Source organism: Ceratotherium simum, chromosome 6 (genome assembly GCF_057802395.1).
Source record: "Ceratotherium simum simum isolate JZ-2026a chromosome 6, ASM5780239v1, whole genome shotgun sequence".
In the NCBI taxonomy this organism is placed as follows: Eukaryota; Metazoa; Chordata; class Mammalia; order Perissodactyla; family Rhinocerotidae; genus Ceratotherium; species Ceratotherium simum.
In genome coordinates, this window is record NC_141905.1 from 50,146,449 (window position 1) to 50,170,257 (window position 23,809).

Below are 23,809 nucleotides of genomic sequence, written 5' to 3' on the forward strand. Positions count from 1 at the left end.
CTTCCCTAACCTAAGGAAGGAAACAGACATCCAGGTACAGGAAGCACAGAGAGCCCCAAACAAGATAAACCCAAAGAGGCCCACACCAAGACACATCATAATCAAAATGTCCAGAATTAAAGATAAAGAGAGAATCCTAAAAGCCGCAAGAGAATGTCAAGTTACTTACAAAGGAAACCCCATAAGGCTATCAGCTGACTTCTCTGCAGAAACCTTACAGGCTAGAAGAGAATGGCATGATATATTTAAAGTGCTAAAAGGAAAAAACTTACAGCCAAGAATACTCTACCCAGCAAGGTTATCATTCAAAATGGAAGGAGAGATCAAAATTTTCCCAGATAAGCAAAAATTAAAGGAGTTTGTCACCAAGAAACCAATGCTACAAGAAATGTTAAAGGGACTGATTTAAGGGGAAAAGAAAAGAAAAGACCACAAATAGGAAAAATTATCTATTTCCATGATTAGAACGTAATGGATACAAATGCACAACAAAGAGGTTAGATATGATATCAAAAACATGAGGGAGGAGGGGAGTTAAAGAGTACAGCTTTCAGACAGAGGTCAAACTAAAGTGACCATCAATTCTGTATAGAAGAAGAAAGGAACAGAGAAGGACTACTAAAACACTGAGAAAAAAAAAAAGTTAAAAAATGGCAGTAAGTACATACTTATCAATAGCTACTTTAAACGTCAATGGACTAAATGCTCCAATTAAAAGGCATAGGGTGGCTGACTGGATAAAAAAACAAGACCCATATATATGCTGCATACAAGAGACACACTTCAGACCTAAAGACACTCACAAACTGAAAGTGAAGGGATGGAAAAAGATACTCCACGCAAATGGCAATGAAAAGAAAGCTGGGGTAGCAGTACTCATATCAGACAAAATAGACTTTAAAACAAAAACTGTAAAAAGAGACAAAGAAGGGCATTACATAATGATCAAGGGAACAATCCAACAAAAGGATATAACACTTGTAAATATCTACGCACCCAATGTAGGTGCACCTAAATATATAAAGCAATTATTAACAGACATAAAAACAGAAATAGACAGTAACACAATAATAGTAGGGGACTTTAACACTCCACTTACACCAACGGATAGATCATCCAAACAGAAGATCAATAAGGAAACATTGGCCTTAAACGACACACTACAACAGATGGACCTAGTAGATATATACAGAGCATTCCATCCAAAAACCGAAGAATACACGTTCTTTTCAAAGGCACATGGAACATTCTCCAGGATTGATCACATATTAGGCCACAAAACAAGTCTCCATAAATTTAAGAAGATTGAAATAATACCAAGCATCTTTTCTGACCACAACGGTATGAAACTAGAAATCAACTATAGGAAGAAAATCAGAAAAGCCACAAATACGTGGAGATTAAACAAAATGCTACTGAACAACGACTGGGTTAATGAAGAAATCAAAGAAGAAATCAAAAAATACCTGGAGACAAATGAAAATGAAAATACGACATGCCAGAATTTATGGGATACAGCAAAAGCAGTTCTAAGAGGGAAGTTTATAGCAATACAGGCCTATCTCAACAAACAAGAAAAATCTCAAATAAACAATCTAACAATGCACCTGAAGGAATTGGAAAAAGAAGAACAAACAAAGCCCAAAATCAGTAGACGAAGGGAAATCATAAAAATCAGAGCAGAAATAAATGAAATAGAGACCAAAAAACAATAGAAAAAAATCAATGTAACTAAGAGCTGGTTCTTTGAAAAGATCAACAAAATTGACAAACCTTTAGCTAGACTCACCAAGAAAAAAAGAGAGAAGGCACAAATAAGTAAAATCCGAAATGAAAGAGGAGAGGTTACAACAGACACCTCAGAAATACAAAAGATTATAAGAGAATACTATGAAAAGCTATATGCCAACCAATTCGACAATCTGGAAGAAATGGATAAATTCTTAGAATCATACAACCTTCCAAAACTGGATCAAGAAGAAGTAGAGAATTTGAATAGACCAATCACCAGTAAGGAGATCGAAACAGTAATCACAAACCTCCCCAAAAATAAAAGTCCAGGACCAGACGGGTTCCCTGGTGAATTCTACCAAACATTCAAAGAAGACTTAATACCCATCCTTCTCAAACTCTTCCAAAAAATTGAGGAGGGGGAGAAGCTCCCTAACTCATTCTACGAAGCTGACATTACCCTGACACCAAAACCAGACAAGGACAACACAAAAAAAGAAAATTACAGGCCAATATCACTGATGAACATCGATGCAAAAATCCTCAATAAAATACTAGCAAATCGCATACAACAATACGTTAAAAAGATTATACACCATGATCAAGTGGGATTTATTCCAGGGATGCAGGGATGGTTTAACATTCGCAAATCAATCAACGTAATACACCACATTAATAAAATGAAGAATAAAAATCACATGATCATCTCAATAGATGCAGAGAAAGCATTTGACAAGATACAGCATCCATTTATGATAAAAACTCTGAATAAAATGGGTATAGAAGGAAAGTACCTCAACATAATAAAGACCATATATGAGAAACCCACAGCTAATATCATCCTCACTGGTGAAAAACTGAAAGCCATCCCTCTAAGAACAGGAACCAGACAAGGATGCCCACTGTCACCACTCCTATTTAACATAGTACTGGAAGTCCTAGCCAGAGCAATCAGGCAAGAGAAAGAAATAAAAGGGGTCCAAATTGGAAAGGAAGAAGTGAAACTCTCACTATTTGCAGATGACATGATTTTATATATAGAAAACCCCAAAGAATCCACCAGAAAACTTTTAGAAGTAACAAACGAGTATGGTAAAGTTGCAGGATACAAAATCAACATACAAAAATCAGTTGCATTTCTGTACACTAACAACGAAGTAGCAGAAAGAGAAATTAAGAATACCATCCCATTTACAATTGCAACAAAAAGAATAAAATACCTAGGAATAAACTTAACCAAAGAGGTGAAAGATCTGTACACAGAAAACTATAAAACATTTCTGAAAGAAATTGAAGAAGACACAAAGAAATGGAAAGATATTCCGTGCTCTTGGACTGGAAGAATTAACATAGTTAAGATGTCCATACTTCCTAAAGCCATCTATAGATTCAATGCAATCCCTATCAAAGTTCCAACAACATTTTTCACAGAAATAGAACAAAGAATCCTAAAATTTATATGGAACAACAAAAGACCCGAATAGCTAAAGGAATCCTGAGAAAAAGAACAAAGCTGGAGGTATCACACTCCCTGATTTCAAAATATACTACAAAGCTGTAGTAACCAAAACAGCATGGTACTGGCACAAAAACAGACACACAGATCAATGGAATAGAATCGAAAGCCCAGAAATAAACCCACACATCTATGGACAGCTAATCTTTGACAAAGGAGCCAAGAACATACAATGGGGAAAAGAAAGTCTCTTCAACAAATGGTGTTGGGAAAACTGGATAGCCATATGCAAAAAAAGGAAAGTAGACCCTTACCTTACACCATATACAAAAATTAACTCCAAATGGATTAAAGACTTGAATGTAAGACCTGAAACTGTGAAACTTCTAGAAGAAAACATAGGCAGTACGCTCTCCAACATCAGTCTTAGCAACATCTTCTCAAACACCACGTCTGACCGGGCAAGAGAAACAATAGAAAAAATAAACAAATGGGACTACATCAAACTAAAAAGCTTCTGCACAGCAAAGGAAACCATCAACAAAACGAAAAGACAACCTAACAATTGGGAGAAGATATTTGCAAACCATACTTCTGATAAGGGCTTAATCTCCAAAATATATAAAGAACTCATGCATCTTACCAACAAAAAAACTACCAACCCAATTAAAAAATGGGCAAAAGACCTGAACAGACATTTCTCCAAAGAAGATATACAGATGGCCAACAGACACATGAAAAGATGTTCAAAATCATTAACTATCAGGGAAATGCAAATCAAAACTACAATGAGATATCACCTGACGCCCGTCAGAATGGCTATAATTAACAAGACAGGAAACAACATGTGTTGGAGAGGATGTGGAGAGAAGGGAACTCTCATACACTGCTGGTGGGAGTGCAAACTGGTGCAGCCACTATGGAAAACAGTATGGAGATTCCTCAAAAAATCAAGGATAGAACTACCATATGATCCAGCCATCCCACTGCTAGGTATTTACCCAAAGAACTTGAAAACACCAATTTGTAAAGGTACATGCACCCCTGTGTTCATTGCAGCATTATTCACAATAGCCAAGACTTGGAAGCAACCTAAGTGCCCATCAAGGGACAAATGGATAAAGAAGCTGTGGTATATGTACACAATGGAATACTACTCAGCCATAAGAAATGATGAAATCCAGCCATTTGTGACATCGTGGATGGACATTGAGGGTATAATGCAAAGTGAAATAAGTCAGAGGGAGAAGGTCAAATACCGTATGATTTCCTTCATTAAGTAGTAGATAATAACAACAATAAACAAACACATAGGGACAGAGATTGGATTGGTGGTTACCAGAGGGGAAGGGAGGAGGGAGGAGGGTGAAAAGGATAATTTGGTACATGTGTGTGGTGATGGGTTGTAATTAGTATTTGGGTGGTGAACATGATGTAATCTATGCAGAAATAGAAGTACAATGATGTACACCTGAAATTTTTACAATGTTATAAACCAATGTTACTGCAATAAACAAAAAATTAAAAAAAAAAAACAAAAAAACAAAGAGGCCCACACCAAGACACACTATAATTAAAATGTCAAGAGTTAAAGATAGAGAAATAATCCTAAAAGCTGCAAGAGAAAAGCAATAAGTTACATACAAAGGAAACCCCATATTGCTATCAGCTGGCTTCCCAGCAGAAAACTTACAGGCTAGAAGGGAGTTTATGATACATTCAAAGTGTTTAAAGGGAAAAACCTACAGCCAAGAATACTCTACCCAGCAAGATTATCATACAGAATGGAAGGAGAGATAGAGTTTCCCAGACAAGCAAAAACTAAAGGAGTTTATCACCACTAAACTGGCCTTAGAAGAAATGTTAAGGGGACTCATTTAAATGGAAAATAAAAGACCACAAACAGGAATAAGAAAATTATCAAAGAAAAAATATCACTGGTAAAGGCAAATATACAGTAAAGGTAGTGGATCAACCACCTATAAAGCTAGTATTGAAGGTCAAAAGACAAAAGTACTAAAATTTTCTATTTCCATGGTAAGAGGTTAAAGGATATACACAAAACAAAGAGGTAAAATATGAATTCAAAAACATAAAATGTTGGGAGAGGGGAGTGAAAGTGTAGAGCTTTTAGTAAGAGGTCAAACTTAGGAAACCATCAACTTAATATAGATTGCTCTTTACATAGGTTATTATATATAAACCTCATGGAAATCACAAACCAAAAACCTATAATAAATACACAAAAAATTAAGAGAAAGGAACCCAAACATAACACTAAAGAAAGCCATAAAATCACAAAGGAAGAGAACAAGAGAAGAAGAAAGGAAAAAAGAAGAACTACAAAAATATCCAGGAAAAAATTAACAAAATGGCAATAAGTACATACTTATCAATAGTTACTTTAAATGTAAATGCACTTAATGCTCCAATCAAAAGATATAGGTTGACTGAATGGATAAAAATACAAGACACAGATATGCAGCATACAAGAGACAAACTTCAGACCTAAAGTCACTTACAAACTGAAAGTGTAGGGATGGAAAATGATACTCCATGAAAATGGAAACAAAAAGAAAGCTGGAGTGGCAATACATATATCAGACAAAATAGACTTTAAAACAAAAGCCGTAGCAAGAGACAAAGAAGGGCATTGCATAATGATAAAGAGAACAGTCCAACAAGAAGACATAACATTGGTAAATATCTATATGCCCAACATAAAAGCACCTAAATACATAAAGCAATTATTAACAAACATAAAAGGAGAAATTGATGGTAACACAATAATAGTAGGGGACTTTAACACTCCACTTAAATCATTGGAAAGATCATCCAAAACAAAGATCAATCAGGAAACTTTGGCCTTAAATGACACATTAGACCAGATGGACTTAGTAGATATATACAGAGCATTTCATCCAAAAGCTGCCGAATACACATTCTTTTCAAATACACTTGGAACATTCTCCAGGATAGATCACACATTAGGTCACAAAAGTAGTCTCTCTCCCTTATTAAGTAGTGGATAATAACAACAAACAAACACATAGAGACTGAGATTGGATTGGTGGTTACCAGAGGGGAAGGGGGAGGGAGGAGAGCGAAAGGGATAATTCAGCACGTGTGTGTGGTGATGGGTTGTAATTAGTATTTGGGTCATGAACATGATGTAATCTATGCAGAAATAGAAGTATAATGCTGTACACCTGAAATTTATACAATGTTACTGCAATAAACAAAATATTAAAACAAAAAAAATGGAAACAATAAATTTATTAAGATTATTGTCCAAATAAACTACCCTTTGAAAATAAAAATAAAAAAAAAGAAGTCTCAATAAATTTAAGAAGATTGAAATAATACCAAGCATCTCTTCTGACCACAATGGTATGAAACTGGAAATCAATACAAGAAGAAAATTGGAAAAGCCGCAAGTAAGTGGAAATTAAACAAAATGCTATTGAACAACTATTGGGTCAATGAAGAAATTAAAGGAGAAATCAAAAAATACCTGGAGACATGTGGCTGGCCAAGTGTCACAGTGTTTAATTTCACTTCCTCCACTTCAGCAGACCGGGGTTTGTGAGTTCGGATCCTGGGTGTGGACATATGCACCACTCATTAAGCTGTGCTGTGGCAGCATCTCATGTATTAATAGAGGAAGATTGGCAGAGCTGTTAGCTCAGGGACAATCCTCTTCAAGCAACAAGAAGAAGATTGGCAGTAGGTGTTAGCTCAAGGCCAATCTCCCTCAACAACAACAACAAAAAAGATAAAGAAAACAAAACAAAACAAAATATCTGGAGACAAATGAAAATGAAAACACAACATACCAAAATTTGGGGAATACAGCAAAGTGGTACTAAGAGGGAAGTTTATAGTAAAACAGGTCTACTTCAAGAAACAAGAAAAAAAATTTCACTTAAACAATCTAATAATACACCTAAAAGAACTAGAAAAAGAAGAACAAATGAAGCCCACAATCAGTAGAAGAAAGGAAATAATAAAAATCAGAGTGGAAATGAAATAGAGACAGGAAAACAAAAGCAAAAAATCAATGTAACTAAGAGCTTGTTCTTTGAAAAGATAAACAAAATTGGCAAACCTTTAGCTAGACTCATCAGGAAAAAAGAGAGAAGGCTCAAATAAATAAAATCAGAAACAAAAGAGGATAAATTACAATGGACACCACAGAAATACAAAAGATTACAAAAGAATATTATGAAAAACTGTACAACAACAAACTAGATAATCTAGAAGAAATGAATAAATTCTTAGACTCATACTACCTTCCAAACTGAATCAAGAAGAAATAGAAAATATGAATAGACCGATCACTAGTAAGGAGATTGAAACAGTAATCAAAAACCTCCTAAAAATAAAAGTCAGGACCAGATGACTTCTCTGGTGCATTCTACCAAACATTCAAAGAAGACTTAATACCTATCCTTCTCAAACCTTACAAAAAATTGAAGAGGAAGAGATGCTTCCTAACTCATTCTACAAGGCCAACATTATCCTGATACCCAAACCAGACAAGGACAACACAAAAAAAGAAAATCACAGGCTAATATCACTGATGAACATAGACGCAAAAGTCCTCAATAAAATACCAGCAAATCAAATACAACAATACATTAAAAAGATCAGACACCATGATCAAGTGGGGTTTATTCCAGGGATTCAAGGATGGTTCAACATTGGCAAATCAATCAACATAATACATCATGTTAACAAAATAAAGAATAAAAATTACATGATTATCTCAAAAGATGCAGAGACAGTGTTTGACAATATACAGCATCCATTTATGATAAAACCTTGAATAAAATGGGGATAGAAGGACAGTACTTCGACATAATAAAGGCCTTATATGACAAACGCACAGCTAAAATCATATTCAACAGTGAAAAACTGAAAGCTATCCCTCTAAGAAGAGGAGCAAGACAAGGATGCCCACTTTCACCACTCTCATGTAACATAATATTGAAAGTCTTAACCAAACAAATCAGGCAAGAGAAAGAAATAAAAGGAATACAAATTGGAAAGGAAGAAGCAAAACTGTCACTATTTGCAGATGACATGATTTTATATATAGAAAACCGTAAAGAATCCACTGAAAAACTATTAGAAATAGTAAATGAATACAGTAAAGTTGTGGGGTACAAAATGAACGTCCGAAAACCAGTTGTTTTTCTATACACTAACAATGAAATAACAGAAAGAGAAATCAAGAATATAATCTGACTTACAATCACAAAAAGCAAATAAAATACCTAAGAATAAATTTAATCAGAAGTGAAAGACGCGTACACTGAAAACTATAAAAAATTGTTGAAAGATATCGAGGATGACAAAAAAATTGAAAGCTATTCTGTGCAAACTGATTAGAATAATCAACATAGTTAAAATGTCCATACTTCCTAACGCCATCTACAGATTCAATGCAAGCCCCACCAAAGTCCCAATGACATTTTTCATGGAAATAGAACAAAGAATCCTAAAATTTACATGGAACAACAAAAGACCCCAAATAGCCAAAGCAATCCTGAAAAAAAATGTGGAGGTATCACATTCGTTAATTGAAAAATATACTACAAAGCTACAGTAATCAAAACAGCATGGTAGTGGCAGAAAAATAGACACATGGATGAATGGAACAGAGTCAAAAATCCAGAAATAAACCCACACTTCTACAGAGAGCTAATTTTCAACAAAGGAGCCAAGAACTTACAATGCGGAAAGGAAAGTCTCTTCAATAAGTGGTGTTGGGAAAACTGGACTGCCACATGCAAATGAATGAAAATAGACCATTATCTTTTGCCATACACAAAAATTAACTCAAGATGGATTAAAGACTTGACTGTAAGACCTGAAACCATAGAACCCCTAGAAGAAAATATAGGCAGTACACTCTTTGACATCGGTCTTAGCAGTATCTTTTTGAATACCATGTCTACTCAGGCAAGGGAAACAAAAGAAAAAATAAATAAATGGGACTACATCAAACTAAAAAGTTTCTGCAAAACAAAGTAAACCAGGAACAAAACGAAAAGACAATCCATCTACTAGGAGAAAATATTTGCAAATCATATATCTGACAAGGGGTTAATTTCCAAAATATATAAAAAACTCATACAACTCAATAACAAAAAAATGAACAATGCAATAAAAAAATGAGGAGAGGATATGAACAGATATTTTCCCAAAGAAGATATACAGATGGCTCACACGCACATGAAAAGATGTTCAACATCACTAATTATTAAGGAAATATAAATCCAAATTGCAGTGAGATATCACCTTATGCCTGTCAGAATGGCTATAATTAACATGACAAGAAATAACAAGTGTTGGAGAGGATGTGGAGAAAATGGAACCTGCATAAGGGAACCTGGTGGGAATGTAAACTGGTACAGCCATTATGAAAAACAGTATGGAGATTTCTCAAAAAATTAAAAATAGAAATATCATATGATCCAGTCATTCCACTGCTGGGTATTTATCCAAAGAACATGAAACAAATAATTCAAAAGATTTATGCACCCCTATGTTCATCACAACGTTATTCACAATAGCCAAGGCTTGGAAACAACATAAGTACCCATCAATGGATGACTGGATAAAGAAGATGTGGTATATATGTATATATAATGAAATACTACTCAGTCATAAAAAAAGACCAAATCTGGCCGTTTGTGATTACATCGATGGACTTTGGGGGAATTATGCTAAGCAAAATAAGTCAGACAGAGAAAGCCAAATACCATATGATTTCACTCATAGGTGGAAGATGAAAACAACAACAACAGTGAACAAACACATAGATATAGACATTAGATTGGCGATTACCAGAGGGTGAGAGGGCAGGGTGGAGGGTGAAAGAAGTAAAAGGGCACATGTGTACGGTGATGGACAGTAATTAGTTGTTGGGTAGTGAACATGATGTACTCTACACAGAAATTGAAATATAATTATGTGTGCCTGAAATTTACATAATGTTATAAACCAATGTTACCTCAATAAAACAAAACAAACTTAAAAACAAAGATTTGAAAAGATTATACATAATAGCACAAGTGAAAGCACACATAACATAAAAAGTAGTGTCTAAAGCTAATGGAATCTTAATATACTTTAATCTGTTTGACCTACTCTGGGCATCACATGACACAGCCAAAGACAACTTAGTTCTCATGTTTCTGCCATATACTCAGACACTGATTGAGGCAGTAGATTCTGCCTATAAATTCTTAGTTAGAACATCCAAGAGTTTTCTCTCTCCAAAATAATTTTCCTTAATTCTATCCCAACACCTCTCTCTCTCTTGACCAAAGCCTCCTTGATTTCCTTCCATGACTCTTTACTTGCCTCCACTGTGTTAAGGACTCTTCTAAACTTGTTTTACCCAAGTCGGGTGGCAGGGGAGGAGAGGAACGGACAGACCTCAGTAGGATTAGGGCTAGAACTTGTTGAATCTAAGGGTGAGATTAGCACCCTTATCTCTAGACCTAAGGGATCAATTCAAGACTAGTTGGCAAGATTAGGAAAATAGTCAGCAACCCAGACTGGTCCATGTCTAGAAATTCTAAAACACACCTATCTTTGTTTCTTTGAAAGAGTCAACAAAGCTAATCTGGTTTGCTTTTCAATAATCTATTTTACTGTTTCCTTAAAGATTAGGAATAAAAATATTGTCTCTCCCCTAATCTCAGTCTGCGTGAAGAATGGCACTAAAGCTTGCCAGGTTCGGTGGAGCTACTCTGGTATGTGGCCTTTCTAGAAGCTATTCATTTCAAAGCGAAGTCACTAATAATATAATAACATAAATAAAATACACATTCTCTTCTAGTAAAGCATGGTTTTACATAGACCTAATGTTGCCTTTAAGTGTGAGTATTTGTTGAAAACTCTTTTCTTTCTTTGTATTCACTTAGCCTACCCCTCCACAGTACCATGTGACTGACGGGAAAATCCCAGCTGCACTGTGGATGGGAAAAGGGCTTACAACTTGACCCTAAGGATGCCAGCAATTTACTCTATGAAATCCCTAACCTATTTCAACTTCTGTCTCTGCCTGCTACAATCAATTGGATTTGATCTGGGGACATGGAACACTTCAGAACATTCACTATGAAATGATTGACACAATAAAGAAAACTTTCCTAGATGTAAAGCTCTGGGTTTTATTGACAAATGGAATTGTTTTTTCTTAATGCTATTATTTATTTTTCATATTCTTTCACAATATTCCTTGTTTTACTGTAATATTTTAGTTCTATGAAAAGAGGTACAGAAATATTCATTACTACATTTATTACCTATTTCATTATTTTTCAATGCTGACATTGAATTCATAACACTTGTAAAATAACCTTTTGCGTCACATTATTTTTTCTATGTGTGGGAAAGATTAGCCCTGAGCTAACATCCATTCCCAGTCTCCTTCTTTTTGCTGAGGAAGATTGACCCTGAGCTAACATCTGTGTCCATCTTCCTCTATTTTATATGTGGGCCGCCTGCCACAGCGTGGCTTGATGAGTGGTGTGTAGGTCCGAACCCACGATCTGAACCCACGAACCCCAGGCAGCTGAAGCGGAGAGCACAAACTAAACCACTATACCACCAGGCCAGCCCCTGTACCAAATTTTTTGCCTATAGGGAATCTTTCTATCATTGTGAGTATTCTTCCCTCTGGTTTTCATTGCCATTCAGTCTCATTCACCATGCATTTATTGAGAACTTTGTAATTTTTATATGAATGATTATTAGACATGACTCAGTCTTATTGATTTTTAACCTTTTTACAAGTTAAGGATAAATTTGAGAATCTAATGGAAACCATAGAGCTACTCACATTAGAAATGCACAGACATACAACAACAAACAATCACATAGATACAGAGATTAGATTGGTGGTTACCAGAGGGGAAGAAGGGAGGAGGGTGGGCGAAAGGAGTAAAAGGGCACATGTGTATGGTGACAGACGGTAATTAGTCTTTGGGTAGTGAACAGGATGTAGTCTACCCAGAAATTGAAATATAATGATGTGGCCTGAAATTTATGCAATGTTATAAACCAATGTTACAACAATAAAAAAACAAATACATAAAACTTAAAAGAAATGCCCAGACATAAATACACACACATTTACACAGGGCCGAGATTATGAACATCTATCCCTTACAATGTCAGGGTCAACTATTCAGAGTAGTAAGGGCCACTCTATGTTTCTTAAAGGAGTTGTAATGACAATTTAATCACTCCCAGTTATAAAGAAACTTTGGAATGTTATGAAGACAATCAAATAACCTCACTTCTTAAGTACCAAGAGTTATCTCATGTATTTGGGAAATGATGCAGGAGATAAGCTAATTTATTTCATATATAAAATACCAAACACCTGCTGAGTGAAAAGCCTACACCATGTTCTATAGTGATATAAATATGTGTTCTAATGAAGTTCATCTTCTCGAATAATAGGGCATGCTCTAAGGTCATTAAGAAGCAATGCAAAACAGCAGAGATATATGGGCCAAAATCAGCTTTATTGTCAACAAAGTACGACAAGAGGTCAAAAGAAAAAGAGGGATCAGTTGGGCCTGGGAATTTTAGGAACACTCCATTCCCTGCAGCAGAGAATATTCCCTAAAAATGCCTATTCATTGAATGAAATACATTCTTTTCTATTTGAACTCTGTTCTTGGGACAGTGGGAGTCATTGCAAGTTTTCAAGCCAAAAGGTGTTAAGATTGGACTTGAACTTTAGGATTCAAATTGAGTGACAGTTTGGTGATGTATTTGAATAATGGAAGATTTAAGACTAGAATACAAGTTAAGAGTGACAGCAAAAAAAGCCTAGAATAGGATGATGAAGTTAGGAAAGGAAATCAATGAACAACAAAAAAGAGACATCTCAAAGATATAAATAGTAGGACTTGAGGACTGACTGAATTTAAAGACAGAGTAGGTGAGTTTATCAAAAATGATTCTAATATTTTGAGTTTACACATCTATGAAAATATTCCTACACACTGTCAAATAAGAAAAAGTAGAAAGAGAAACATAACAAATTACATTGTAAATCATCTGACTCCTAAGAGATGGTCCTTCAGCTAGAACAGATATTCTTAACATGTGGACTTCAGGGAATCTGCACAAACACTCGAAAATTATATGCAACATTTTGTACATGTATGTATGTAATGCATTGCTGGTGAAAGGGTCCATAGCTTTCCTCATGTTTTTATTTATTTTAATTATTTATTTTTATTTTTTAAAAAAAAGATGGCACATTTATTGCTACATAAATGTTATATACATATTGTGTTTTCTGTTACAGTGACAGAAAAAATTTTGAACTTCTTGCTGCTGGTTGAAAAAGTTTATCAATAATACCTTGAATTTGACACAGGATACAAATCTGCAATAAACCAACAATGGAAACTGGAGAACAAGATGAGAAGCAATTCATCTTGACAATTAGCTCTTACAATACTCCATAGGTACTACATGGTATGCTAGAATCCTACTATGGTCTTAAAATGCTATTGTAAATTTCTGATATTAATTAACAGGTTATGGTAAATAATCCTACATTTTTACTACCTAATATAATAAAATAAAGTAAGAAACTTTTTACTGAAAATTTTTCAATTTCAAAAATCTAGAAAGAGTAATATTTAGAATTCAAGAAATTTTCTTACAAGATTATTGTATAAAAGACTAGCTACAGTGAAAAATAAGCCAAAAGTTTTTTCTTTCTATTTTATGAAGGAAAGTTTTTGGGCATACTGCAAACTCTAATATAGCGAAAAAGACAACAAGCTCCAAAGAAAAAAGGCCAGGCAGTGGCATATGTTCACTCACACATCATAAGCAACAACTTCTGTTTAGCTGATTAACACTGAAATGAAGAACAAGGCCACAGATAGAGTCTGATGTAATTGGAGAATATATGCAAATTAAAGTAACCAAAAACTCCACTAAGTTCACAAAAGGCTGATTTGTTAGGAATTATCCTGATTGGAGGATCTGAAGTTCTGTCTTAATTGTTTTTGTTCTTTCAAATTAACAGAAATCTTTAAGTTACATAGTGATTTGGGTCCTTTCTTCTGTGTGCTGATTGCCACTGTTGATATTGGCTATAAGGAATTATTAAGCCAAGACAACCTTGTTTAGCATGTTTTTCTCTTCCAGGGTTGTTGTGGTGGAAGACAGATTTCATGGAAGTTCAAAGTGATTATTATGTCTTAAAAAACAACTCTTAAGGATTAGAGACAGAAGGGTACCTTAATGCACAGTATTGAGATGGACTGACAAGTACTGGTTTCATGCTAATCTGGCTCATCTTGGGATAGGGTAGATGGTTTGCAGTTGATTAAATCACCCATTGACTTCCTCCCCACTGACCAGCCATCCGAATGACAGAGAAATAAAGGCTAGGACAAGGAAACACGGGTGACCATTGCTCTTGTATTCCATTAGGTAATTAGCCTCAGAGTGGTGTGTTCATTTATCACACTACCTGCCTTGGTGTCTACTGGGTTTTATAATGTTCACCATAATCACAGCCTGAAAATCTTTGTATTTTAAATCCATATTGTGCTTACTTACAGCTAACACTTTACAAGTACTATATGTAGTACTTACTGTTTGAAGAACAAAGCAATTTCTAAAAAGTAGATTCTTCCCTTGTAATTTACACTTCTTGCTATTACAAGCTTTACTATGAAAACTAGAAGCTTGAAAAGTCTTGGTTATTATTAGAAATAAAGCAATGTTCATTTTGGGGAAAATCTAGGGGACAAAATTTCCCCTTTTAAAATCTTAGCTAGGCTATGGTCTCAGATGGTCTCTGCTTATCTTTGTAAAGTAAATATGCAAAGCACATAGGGCTACATGGAGGATTCTGGATGTGACCATAAACTATTCAGATTCAGAGACCAAATATAACACCCACAAAGAGAAAATAAAAATGAATGAAACAATGAGAGTGAGAGAAATGCTATACCAAGTAATATTTTCCTATTTCATGGAAAACACTATTCATATGGCAAAGGATAGGGGAGGGCAACAAAAGACTTTTCCCTTCCTTTTTAAGACACTAATAGGTATGCCGGGAATGCTAAGGGCCAATGGTTGTCACTGCTTTGTTCTCTGCACGTGAACAGATTTAACGAATGCTGGCATCAGCTGAGAGTAGATCAGCTTTCCACACTAACTTTTTCCCTTTATATGTACACCTTACAGTTCCATAACAATAAATAAAATTTGTAGTTACAATGCATTTGTCAATTCAGTTTAGGCACAAGGCAACTTCCACGGTGAATGGAGAGATCGAGACAGTCTTTGATTGTGCAGAAGCGACACACTGCTTGCAACAAAATGATATGTTGCAAACATCTCATGGGCTGATGTTCTATCTGATGAGCTTTCTAGCTTCACTTCTGATGGAAGTGTCGACCAGTTCCTTTGATCATAGGATTACATTTGAGTTTCTTGCTTCAAGTGTTTTGTTTTTTCTTCTCCCTCCTATCGGGTTTGTGTCTTCAGATAATCTGAGTTGTCCAAGTCCTTATGAGGAAAGGTCACCTTCTATCTAGCCTACTGATAACTCTGGAACTGGCTGATGTTTACATATGACCCATAGGGTTGGTAGTTTCCCTAAGCCCAGGATGGGTTCCTGGCAGCGTGGTTGGTGGCTCTGCCCATACGGCAGAAACTTTTTCTTCTTCTCTTCTCTTAGGGCAGGCTGCTTTGGGGTTAAGGTTCCTCTCTCTGACTTGCTGTTCTAGACTAAGGATGACTGCCACAGCCTGATGAAGAATGAGGAGTTTTGTTTGGGGTTTTTCACTCTTTAAATGAAGCTGACACATTCGACCAAGCTCTTTGAATGCCTCATTAATATCTCGCACATGCAAGCGTTCTCTGGCATTGTTAGCCATCCGCCTTTCCTTCTCTCTTTCTATCTTCTGTTCTGGGTTCAAATCCTCATCTTCATTAGTACTGCTTGTTTTGCCTCTAGATGAAACCTTGATATCTTTTTGGGAGGATTCATCATCTGATTTCATCTGATGAAGGAGGTTCATGAAGGTTTTCATCTTTTTCTTTATTTTCAGTCTTGATTTCTGCTGGAACAATAGTTCCAGACTGACTTTGCAAGCCACCTGTATAATTTCCTTGTGTTTTATGGTTCAAGTCTGTGCTTGAAGTAGTGACTGTACTAGACAGGACCGAATGATTGCCATTGAGACTGACAGAGTCTTCTCGATGAGTTCCAACCATTGAAGCAGATCGATTGCTTGTAACAAGGCTTGATCCACCATATTTTGAACTGAGGCTTCCAATTGGTGCACTATGGGATGGTCCCGATAAACTGTGTATATCACTGTGACCAGCGGGCAAACTGGTGGAAGGTCCCACGGCATGGTTCCACAGCACATGGATAGCATCATCCAGTCTGTCTAAATGATCCTCCATTCGAGACTGCAGGGAGTGAAGTGAGTTTTCATAGCTTGGGGATGAAGGAGCTTGCCCTCCAGGTCTGGGCCATTGACTGGTACCTGTGAGAGGTGAGGGTGATCCAACTGGTGTTGATAGATTTGATGGAAAACTGGTATGGTCAGGAGAATAAATAGATGCCAAAGCCTTTCCAAGTGCATCACCTGTCTGTGAGATTCCAGTAGCATTCCCTCTGGTTCCTAGAATGCTATCTGATCCATTGATGGGAGGAGTGTGTGAGGCAGCAACATAAGGTGAACTGCTGGTACTGCCGCGATGGAAGCTGGACACTGGTGGAAGACTTGTGTTTATGTCTGTTGGTGAACCTGAGTGTGGAGGATAACTCAAGCGGTCATGTGAATGAAGGCTGCCATAACTACTGGATTGAGACATGTGAGAAGTGGAGGTCCCCAGAATTCCACCAAAACCGGGCTGGCTCATCCCATTTGATGAACTCCAAAGGTCAGAAGACTTGTGGGTCCCATCTTGCATAAAGAAAGTGCTAGCAAACATACTGGTTGGTGGCTTGGGAGATGGATAACTAGGAGATTCATGGTTGAAATCATCTGAATTTGGGGATGGTGCATATACAGAAGAAGGCAAACCAGGAGGCACCTTTCTGACTTTCTTTGCTTGCAAAGGATCTAGTGCTGCAGAGTCATGGAGTGGTCTTCTCCTGGAACTTGTGGCAGAGAATGAGTAGTATGGTGTCCCAGGTTTTCCAGAAGAAGACAGCTGTGCTGGGCTTCCAAGCCCTAGATCTTGTCTCAGGAGACTAGATTGACAGCCTGGTAATCTGGTATCTCTGCTATACAGGGAAAATGAAGTTCTCTCTGATGTTTTTCCCATCAGATTTGAGTTCATGAAATGTGTTGGGGACAAGCCTTCATGGACCCCTAATTGACTGTCATTCAAGTGATCACTGTAACAAGGGCTGTCTGTAAAACCTCTAGATGAGTCATAAGAGGGGCTTGGTTGACCACTTGTTCCCCAAGATGTTGTACTTCCACGTTCATCCATACCCGATCCACTGAACTGACTGCTTCCCAGCGTCGTTGGTCTGGTTTTCCCACTATTAACAGGTGGGGAAAACATCTCACTGAAGTCCAGCAGGTCACTCAGCTCCTTGTCGGTCCCTATAGCGGCCATGCGCTGCTGCTGGGGATTCATCTTCGGCCACTTCTAGCAGGTCCTGCCGCCCCGTCTCCGCATCCAACCGCCCGGATTAAAGTTCACTTTGGCCGAGAGAGCGGGCTCGGGCTTCCCCTTGCACCGCCCGGCGGCTCGGCTCACTTTGCCCCGCGCGAGCTCTCGGATCCGGGTGGGAGAGGCAGCTCTCCGGCCTGGCCGCCACTTCCTCCCGGGGCGGGCTGGCGGTCCCCTCGAATAGAACTTGTGGGTCTCCTCAGTCAGACATTTTTTTCCCTCCCCATGTTTTTAAACTGCGCTTGTCACCCAAAGTGATTATGAACCGGAAGATGGTTGTGCAGTGTACACAGGCTTGGCCTAGCTTAACAAGGAAGTGTCCCTCCAGCGAGTTCTTGCTCAATTCTTTTCATATACATTGACTGGTTCAAAGTAGACTGGTGACCTTAGACTTACTGCCAATTCAAAACTGAGCTACAATATGTATGCTGAACCTTCAGTTACTAAGTTGAAAGCCCTCTTGAACTGGAAAGATCTGAATTAAGAATTGTGAAGGCTGGCAACGAATGTGGGAGGAGGCAGAGAATTACACTACACTGCATGTGAGAATTTGAAACATCTGTGAGAGGAGAGGTGTTTCTGGAGCAAATTCTTTCTTATTCTCTTGTATTCTATTTAAATGTCAAGGTAGAGTGGTAGTTCTTAGACTTTTTGATCCAACAAACAATTCTTGAAAGTGCTAAGGAATCATGAACCCTATACTTCTCTCACCTCTCCCCTCTTGTCACAACAGATAAAAGAAAAATATCTCAAAATATGAGGGAAGATTATGGCCACTTTTTAGAATATGGGTAATCAATAGGATAGAATAGAGCCCTGAAAACAGGCCCAAATCTTATTAATGATAGAGGTGACACTGCAATTCAGTGAGAGAAAGATTGCTGCAGCAATTAGGCATCTGCATAGAAAAAAATTAACCTTGATCCTTCCTCTCCCCAAATATAAAAATTAAATTGACATGGATCACAAACCTAAATATGAAAGGTAGAACAATAAAGTTTCTAGAGGAAAACATAATTTCATGACCTGGATGTAGGCAGATTTTTGACATGGGACACAAAAGGCACCATCCAAGAGTTGAGAAATTGGATTTCATTAAATTTAATGTTCTTTATACCAAAAGATACCAGTAAGAGACTGAAAGAAGCTACTGAGAAACTAGGAGAAAATATTCACAACACATGCATCTAACAAATGACTGACATCCAAAATATATAGAAAATTCCCACAAATCAATAGTAAAAAGAGACAATTCAATAAAATTGACCAAAAGATTTGAATAAGAACTTCATAAAGAGGATATATAAATGTCCAATAAATCTATGAAAATGTCTTTTTTTATATATCAGGAAAAGGTAAATTAAAACTTCAATGAACTATCACTTCACACCTACCAGAATGGTTAAAAATACAAAGAATGATAATACTAAGTATTGGTGAATGTATAGAAAAATTGGAACTCTCATTTATTGCTGGAAGAGGCATAAATTGGCATAACTTTTGGGAAAACTCTGTGGCAGGATCTAATAAAGTTAGATGTGTGTGTATCCTAATGACACAGTAATTCCATCCCTAGGAATATGCCCAATAGAAGTGTAAACATATGTGCATCAAAAGACATGTACAGAATGATTATAGCAGCTTTTTTCATAAGTGCCAATAAATTGGAAACAATCCAAATATCTATCAACAGTAGATTGGATGAATTGTAGTAAAGTCATACAATTGAAAACTAGGGAGCTATAAAAAGTACAAACTATTGATATATGAAATAACATGGATGAAGCTCACAGAAATAAAGTTGAGCAAAAGAAGCAAGACACAAAGAATACATACTGTAGAGTTCCATTTACAAGAAGTTTAAAAATGGGCCAAACTAACGCATAGCTGTATAAGTCAGAAAATCAGTCACCTTCTGGGGGTGAGGGAGATATGAACTGGGAAGGAGCACAAGAGAGCCTTATGGGTTGCTGGAAACATTCCATATCTTGACCTGGGTGGTGGTTATTCCAGTGTGTACATGTACACAAAGCAATCAAAATGCGTACTTCAGATGTGTACATTTTACCCTATGTATATTATGCTTCAATAGAATATAAATTTAAAAACACTCCATCTGTCCTCATCATACTTGGCCTCTTCATAACACTGAAACCAATTAGCCACACTTTTTCGAAACACTCTTCTCTCTTGAGGGGACCAGCTTTGTCTGTTTTCAGCCTACCTGGCCACTCCTTGTCAGTTCCTTTTGCTAGGAATCTTTAGGTCTCTAAGTACTGTGCTGCCTCAGAGTTCAATCTGGGACCATTTTCTCTTCTCTGTCTACAATCTCTACCTGAGTCACTAGTTTTCAGCTCTCATGAATGCATCAGAATTCATACGAAGGCATTTTTTTTTTTAGATACTAATGTTCAGTTAACCACCCTAAGGCCTTTGATTCAATGGATGGGGGATAGAGTTTAGACATTTGCATTTAAAAATTCCCCAGATGATTCTATTATTTAGCCAAAATTGACATCTACTTCTCTAGGTGATCTTGTCCTGTCCCAAGGTTTAAATACCATCTGCATACTAATCATGTCTACGTTTATGTCTTCAATACAGGTATTCTACTTGAAGTCCAGACTCATATGAAAAACGGCCTACTTTCAATTTTCATCTATGTGTCAAATATATCAAAAATGAATTTCTTGACTTCCTACCTTCAACCCCCATCTGTTCCCTCCTTAGACTTCTCTATCTATGTAATTGGCATCACCATCCACCCAGCTGGTCAATGCGAAACCTCTGAATCATCCTTGATTCCTCTTTTACCTTGACCCTGACCCCTGCTAAATCTAACCCGTCAGCAAGTTCTATCAGACTAACATCCAGAATATATCTTGAATTAATTCTTATTATCTTCTCTACCATCATTCTGATCAAAGACTTCACCATCTTTCAACTAGAGTACTGCAAAAGCTCCTAATTGGTGTTCCTATTGCTATTCTTATTCTCATTCTTGCCTCCTTTTTTTCCTTTTTTTTACACAGCTTCTAGGTTGATTTTTAAAAACATATAACAAGTTAAATCACTTCCAAGCTTAAAACCCTTCAACATTTAAACGAAATCAAAGTTCCTTGTCGTGGACTGAATGAGCCATGTGCTCCGGTCCCGTCTGCTTTTCCAACATCAGCTCAGACCACTCTCTCACGTGCTCTTCGTGCTCCAGCCACACTGGCCTCTTTTCTGCTCCTTGAACCTGACAAGTCCTTTTCCACTTCATGGTCTTTGAACTTCCTCTTTCCTCTGCCCGGGATGCTGTTTCACTTGCTCTTCACAGGCTGCTTCCTTCTTTTCCTTCAGGTCTCGGCTTCCTCCTCAGAGAAACCTTCTCTATCCGCCCTATCCTAAGTAGTGTGGTTACTCTCTTTCATATAGTCCTTTGTTTCTTCAAAGCACTTTTCAAACTATATGAAGACTTTTATCAGATTCTTGATTGTCTCTCTGTGCCCTAAAACATAAGCTCCGAAAGGACATGCACCTGGTGTGCCTTAAGACTGTATTTCCAGCTTCTGAGACAGTTTCAAGCATATATTAAACACTCAATAAATATCTGATCAATAATGAATGAGTCCTTGAGCAATTAGTCAAATTATTCATTTTGAAAAGTAAAAGTACCACTTACTAAATATCTATGCCATGCCTGATGCTAAGTAGATTGTATAAATTATCTTATTTAATTTTTATAAAAAACATCTGAGAGGCAGGCAGTGTTACCCTGATTTTGCAAATGAAGGAAGTGAGAAGTGGAAACTGATCTCAATTCATCCGGGCAATAGATGACAATGCAAGAATTTGAGCTCAGTTCATTTGACCCTAAAGCACATGCATTTAGACATAATGGTATTCTTCCCTCTGTCCTGAAACAAAGATGAAGACATTTTCTCACCATATATAGGACAGCATCTGCCAGTGGGCAAGCTGTCATAGCCTTGTGGAGCTTGTTTCTTCAGTAAGACCGACACAATCAAGTTGAGCAAAAGAAGCAAGACACAAAGATTACACACTGTAGAGTTCGTGCAGTAGAATACATACTGTAGAACTATTGAAAACACTGTCTTATTTTTACTTCTCTAGCTCTTTCAATCTTCCAAAGCATTTCTCTTGTATTATCTCCTTTGATCTCTATTCATGTGGTCATTCATGTATCTATCCATTATTTAATTCATCATATACAATCTAAATAGGAAAACAGCTTATATTTAAAACATAGAAAGTGCTAGCACACGGGTACAGGTAAAGACTTAGGACAATGAGTGTTGTCCTAGAATCTATTAACTCTTCAGGGAGATTCAGAGAATTCCTCACCATGGAGGTGACATTTGAAGTGAATCTTGAATCTTGAGGAAAAGATACCAAGCAACAAAAGGAAATAAGGGTATTTATGTGATAAACCTACCAGGTAGTTGGGCAGATATTGTTTTCATTATGTAGTTTATGACATAAACTAAGGCCCAGTGAGTAAGTGATTTTCCTAGAATCACACAACATATGGTTCTACAGGTACAACCATTCCTCCTACCCTTGACCTCTTCTCTCAGCATTACAGCCTGATTTAAAGATGCTTTCCGCACCAGATTCATGTTTTCATTTGTCTTAATTAAAGCCTCAAGCATTAATTGTATCAGTGGTGTTTGTTAATGTCTATTCCAAAGATCATGGAGTCCAACTAGTTTTCAAGGAACAATTTGTACAGCTCTTAAATTACATCTTTTCTTTCAGCAGCTTATAAATTTTTTTCTATTGTTATCAAAATTTCTTATCATCAGCATATGAAATAAGAGATAGTAATACTCTAATATATATTTGTATTCTCAGGTATGTTTAAACAGCCTCCTCTGTGTTTTACATCCATTAAATTAATTGCATAATTTTTTTTTATCTCCATCAGGTTGTTTACTATTGCAAAGTGTATATTTGGTATGCCTATGCATAAGTCTTCATAGGTGATTTTGCAATTATTTTTCTTTCTTTAATCATTTTTTCATCAAATACTTATTGATCATGTACGTTGTTCCAGGCAAATGGTAGGCATTGAGGATAGAACAGTGATTGAACAACTGGAGTCCTTGCACTTAAGGAGCTTACTTAAGGAGTGTGTGTGTGTGTGTGTGTGTGTGTGTGTGTTAAGTCCAAATGAAGAGACCTAACAAACAGCCTATCAAACAACAAGTCCTATAACTATAGGATTCCGTGGTAATGCATACAAGGAGTCCCCGCCCCAATATGGAGAGATGAAGAACAGTGTCAGGGTGGTGTTCCTCGGGGAAGAAATGGCTAAGCTGAGACCTAAAGATGAAGGAGAGTTAATAAGGAGAAAAGATAGGAGCAGAGTTAGGGAGGTTAGGGAGACTGTTATGAGTAGAGAAAGCATCATGTTTCCTCACAGCCCTTAGCTTATGTTGCACACTGCAAACTGTCCCCTTTACTAATTTATACGACTACCACAATTACCCCTAGCTAATCAGAATTTAAGTTATTTATAAAGAAGCAAGAGTATGTTTGGCTGTTTGGCTGCATGATCACAGCAAGAATCATACACCTTTTTCAGAGACTACTAGGATTTATGTAAGTCCAGACTCTGACTCCAAGTCCTTTTCAGTTACAGTAAAAAGCCAAAGAAACACTCCTGCATTCTCATGTTTAAACATATACCATCAATGACATGAAGAAACACGGTTAATCTGCTCCCCATCTGCTAGTGAAGTAAATTCAAATTGCATTAGAATAGGTAATAAAACCCTCACCTTCCATATTGATCCTTATGAAAATGCATCACCATTTTTTCCTTTTAAAAATACTATTGTCCGTCAAATCAATAAGAGTTGAACAAAGGTGAGACTTTAGTAGCATAAAAATATGTAAATA

The 23,809-nt window shown here is 36.8% G+C and overlaps 1 protein-coding gene and 1 pseudogene across 2 annotated transcripts in view; both read right to left on the reverse strand.

Moving 5' to 3' along the window:
- LOC147916861 (gastric triacylglycerol lipase-like) overlaps positions 1-23,809 on the reverse strand; it is a 121,704-nt gene that overhangs the window by 75,196 nt on the left and 22,699 nt on the right. The gene's annotated exons all lie outside the window — the stretch shown is intronic.
- Positions 15,440-18,070, reverse strand: LOC101398316 (transcription factor 12 pseudogene; annotated as a pseudogene). Its single transcript, XR_015552495.1, has 2 exons — positions 17,987-18,070; positions 15,440-17,885 (listed from the first exon to the last, which is right to left on the reverse strand). The product of XR_015552495.1 is annotated as a transcription factor 12 pseudogene (transcript).